Source organism: Mustela putorius, unplaced genomic scaffold, assembly GCF_011764305.1.
Source record: "Mustela putorius furo isolate JIRA1106 unplaced genomic scaffold, ASM1176430v1.1 tig00003845_pilon_pilon_pilon, whole genome shotgun sequence".
NCBI lineage: Eukaryota > Metazoa > Chordata > Mammalia > Carnivora > Mustelidae > Mustela > Mustela putorius.
Window position 1 is genome coordinate 35704432 of NW_025421998.1, and position 5214 is coordinate 35709645.

Consider the following 5214-nt stretch of genomic DNA (forward strand, 5'->3'; position numbering starts at 1 on the left):
GCCTCGCGGCCCTAGCGGCCGCACACGGCCACAGCGCCACCTACCGCTGCGGAGGAGAGGCGGGCGTCTGCGATCACCCGCGGTTCCCAGGCTTCTCCCGGCGGATCCCAGCCCAGGACAGGCGGGTACTGCTCTTCTCCTACAGCGGGCTCACCAAGGCGACACACACCCGTTCGGCGTTGGACTGTTTTACTCTCTTCCATTTCTGATGCGCCGAAATCCTCATTCTAGGGGATACGAAGATGATTCCAGTACTTACTATGGGCTTAACATAGCGCAAGTGCTGGCAGTAAAGTGACCGCCAGGACAGACTGGGTCCCTCAACAGAGTCCATCATCAAGTGGTGGGGGAGAAGACAGTACTGTCACAGATGTCGCTAGAGAAATGGGACTTTATGTTCAATTATTGAACATAACATGCATAAACATGCATTTATTTCACACTAATTGTTGAACTTCTATTTTGTGCAATTCGCTGAGGAGGTGACTGGGAAGCTGGATACGATGCAGGACCCAAAGACCATGAAGATACCAGCCCTTCCTTCAAAGGGCGTGTCTACAACCTGGTAGGGGAGTTATACAGACAGAGGGCCAATTTTATTACATGATTTTTCATAATAATGGAAGTACAGTACTAAACTTCAAGGGAGGTGATCTGGGCTCCAAAGAGGGAGTCATTATATTTACTGTTTGTAGACATGGCTAATGTTGGGCCACTGTGGGCCCATCTAAGCATGATGTTATTAGAAAGTAATTGAAGGGACGCCTGGGTGGCTCAGTTGGTTAGACGACTGCCTTCCGCTCAGGTCATGATCCTGGAGTCCCGGGAACGAGTCCCGCATCGGACTCCCAGCTCCATGGTGAGTCTGCGTCTCTCTCTGACCTTCTCCTCGTTCATGCTCTCTCTCACTGTTTCTCTCTCAAGTAAATAAATAAAATCTTTAAAAAAAAAAAAAAAGAAAAAGAAAGTAATTGAAAATCAACCTGAATCTTTTTTGGATTCTTGGAAAAAAGCAAAACAGACTTACACTCATTACATACATAAAAACTCCTTAACATCATCTTTCCCAATTTCTCTCTCTTTCCCTTGCTCACACTGCATTGCACAACAGTTGCTGCTGGCTCCCATTTTCTCTCAAAAAATTTCCATGAACTCTCTCAAATGTAGCCCATTTATGGTTCTACTCCTCATTCTCTTGAGTAACCCACTCTGCTTTTTACTTTGAATCTGTCCTCTAGTCTCGTTTCTCTTCCTCCTCCATTACTCCTAATTGAAGCTGGGGACTCTCTGACCAAGGAAAGGCTTCTTTGTATGGACAAGAGGAAGATGAGAATCTGTGAACAGTAAGGTGGTTTTTCTAATGGCTCATTTATAGTGTTTTTAATATTCCAGGAATTTAATATATATTATTTCCAATGCTCCACCATAAACATGATAGCGATCGGTGAAAGAATATAGTGTTGTTGTTGTTTTTTAGCTCCTTCTTACCTTTGAGTTCCTTTGGCATGTTATACAGAGTACAGAGATTTTAAAAATATAATACTGCTATAATTCAACAGGAAATTTCTTGTGTCCTGTAGATATCTCCCCCACTGGCAATGTACAAGGCACTTTCCAGATGGCACATGGGATCCCGTGGGAGGACAGAGAAACAGGAAAATGACCTGTAAAACTAATGAAGAAGGCCAGAGCTATTGGGAGCTCATCTGAATGGATTCCAGAAAGACTGGATCGGTCCTGGCCTTCTCAGAATATAACTTACAGTAACTCAATCGGAAGAATAACTAAATGCTTTATCCATCCTCTATACAAGTGTGATCTGCTAATAAATACATTTGCTTTCTAGCTATGGACCTATACCTTCTGCCAAATTTCTTAGACATGACTAAGCAATTACATCCCATTTTCCAGATGAGAAAAAACTGAGGCTAAGATAAGCCAGGAAATTTGCCTCAGGTCCCATAGTTAGAAAAAGTAGAAGCTGGGGCTTCAAACACAGGTGTTACAAACTTGAGAGCCTTTGATTTACTTAAAATATCACACAGCTTTTGGGGGAATGAGGGATAATTGAGAAGTGGCATTACAGTTGGATTTGGAAAGTGGACAGACCCCCACAGAGGAGCTGAAGAGGAAGAACATTCCAGACAGAGGGAACAGCCTGAGTAAAAGGAAAGGTGATCAGATATGGCAGCATAGACCACCTGTGACAGAGGGAAAACAAGGCTAGAAACGTACACTGGAGCTGGAGGCAAAGGGCCTTGAATGCCAAGGAAAGAAGTTTTATATTATTCTGCAGGCAAAGTTTTTTCTTTTTTCTTCTCTCCCTCCCTCCTCCATTCCTTCCTCTCTTTCTCCCCTCCTCCCTCTTTCTTCTTTTTTTAAGATGAATTTGTTGAGAGAGAGAGAGAGAGTGGGAGAGGGACAGAATCTTCAAATAGACTTCCTGGCTGAGCATGGAGCCGAATGGGGTTCGATCTCAGGATCCATGAGATCATGACCTGAGCTGAAACCAAAAGTCAGACACTCAACCAACTGAGACACTCAGGCACCCCCTACAGGCAAAGTTTTTGAACAAAGGAATAACATGAGCATGATAAAAGACAAAGCTTTAAATAATGATGGTCTAATAATAACAGTAACAGTATTTAATATTAATACTACTAATAATGATTCACTAGAGGAAGGATTTTTAACTTGAATAGCATTCAAAGACTTTAATTCGAAAGGCATCTTTGGTGCACCTGGGTGACTACATTGCTTAAGCATCTGCCTTTGGCTCAGGTCATGATCTCGAAATCCGAGGATTGAACCCCATGTTGGGCTCCTTGATTCTCCCTCACCCACCTGCTATTTCTCTCGCTCTCTCCCTCTCAAATGAATCAATAAAATCTTCAAAAAAAGGTCATCTTTAGGTACACTTGGACCGACTTGATCTGTATCCAAATTTAGTAGTATAAATGTTCTATACTTTTCATTGTTGTTGTGAGAAAAACCAAGAATTTCACATTGTATGTGAGAACATCAGCAAAAGAGACAACAGAAACCCAATCCACAAACTCAAGTGTTTGTTGTTGGAGTGGGCATAACCCTAGACTGGAAATGGAAGCATAGAGCTTTCATGTTTGAAGACATAGTCATTGTGATTATCCAACTATAGTAAGCAAAACAGGAAAAGATAGGGAAGAGGGTAAATATCCATTATAAGGGAGCTGGTTAAATAAAGTATGGCACATCCAGGCAATGGCCAACTATCCAGATATTTAGAAAGTGATATACAGCTGTATGTACTGATCTAGAAAAATGGCCACTATACAATATTAAGAGAATTTTAGAAGAATATATAGAATGTGAGAGCATGAGCATTAACAAGAAGATATATTGGCTGAACCACATGAAATTGTTGATATTCAGCAATTTCTAACCTATAAGAATGGCAATTTCAAGTGATTTAACTTACTACATATATATGCTTGAATATGTCTAGGGAAATTTCTGAAAAGTTTACACACTAAACTCTTCCTGGTGGTTACTTTATAATAGTATTAGTGAGTTGAAGCGGGGGGCATAAGAATTATTTTTCACCAGATAGCCTTGTTTTCTGATTTATTTGATTATAAAACTGCTCAACTAATCAACTCCCCTTTCTCTGATTCCACACTCGCCATTCAGTTCTGGATATAATTTTACCTACACAGAGAGAAAAGAGTGACCATGATTATCTTGTGCTCCAAACAGGTATATGTCTCACTGTAAAAAATATAAAGAGGATATATATATTTTTAAAGATTTTGAATCATGAAAACCAAGTAGCCATTCACTTTATTTACTTACCTACTTACTTAATAGTCTTGAGTTCTTTTATTTTTTTACACTTATCAACCATGAATTCATTGGGAATGGGCTCCAGCAGCTCAGTATCCTCTCCCCTGGTTCTCACAAAGTGTGGAGCAGGCTTAGCACTCTAGACAAACCCAAGGACCTTTCTCTTGGGGTTCCTTCTTTTCCAGATCACACACTTCAGGAGGCCATTTTGGTTCTTGGAGTACTTAATATGCTCAATATGTACATTAATTCTCAAGGCAAGAGTCTTGCCCTTGTTTGTTTACAACCATGTCAATAGCCATGCTGGGTAACACTGCAGACTCTTCAAGTCTTGCCATTGATAACATTTGTGGGGCATTCCTTTTTGAACAGTGCCATTCTCCTGATGTCTACAATATCACCTTTCTAATAGATTGGCATGTATGTGGCCCAAGGAACCACTCTGTGTCTTCTTAAAAGGCCTAGAGAACATAAAGTGGGTGCCTTTCCTCTTTCCCTTTGTGTTGGTCATTTTGGCAAATTACTGGAAGATGACGGTTCCGGGCGAAAGGGAGCCATTCACTTAAATTACATTTCCTTTTATAAACCTGTTGCTCAGTGCTATTATTAGGGCAGAGGCAGTGGAAGTTACCAAGTACTGTGAGTCAGAAAGGAAAATTCCTGATGTTCATTAGACCTTCAACCAAATCAATGCATGATAATTTTACTGTAACTCTCCTCTTGTTCCATCTCTATCGAGGTGACTCACAAGCTATAAAAGTTCTTCTCCAATTATTTCAGGTTGGCTTTTGTTAGCAATGAAAGAGAACAGCTTTAATTAAAAAAATTAACTTGCTTGAGGTATAGCTTACATGCAATAGAATTCACCAGTTTAAAATGTATAGTTTGTTGAGTTTTGATAAATGCATAGTCATGTAAGTACCACTACAGTCAAAATATAGAACATTTTCATTTCTCTAAAAAAAGTTCCCTTACACTTAGCTTTGTGTTTTTTAGAATTTCATATAAATGCAATCAAATAAGAAGTATCCTTTCATGTCTGATTTCTTCCACTTATCATGATACTTTTTGAGATTCTCCTGTTCTGTGCGTAGCAACAGTTGTTCCTTTTTATTGCTATGTAATATTCCACTCATTTATAAATCACAGTTCCCATCTTCATGGACACAGTGATGGCCATTTGGATTGTTTATAGTTTTTGCCTATTATGAATAAAGCTGCTATGAACATTCATATTAAAATGTTTGTGTGCACATATGTTTTCATTTTCTCTGAGTAAATACCTACCAGTGGGGTTGCTGGATTGAATTGTATGTTTAACTCCCAACTCTTTCCAAAATGGCATCCTGTATTGTTTTGCATTAATTACTGAGATCAATGGTGAGAGTTTCA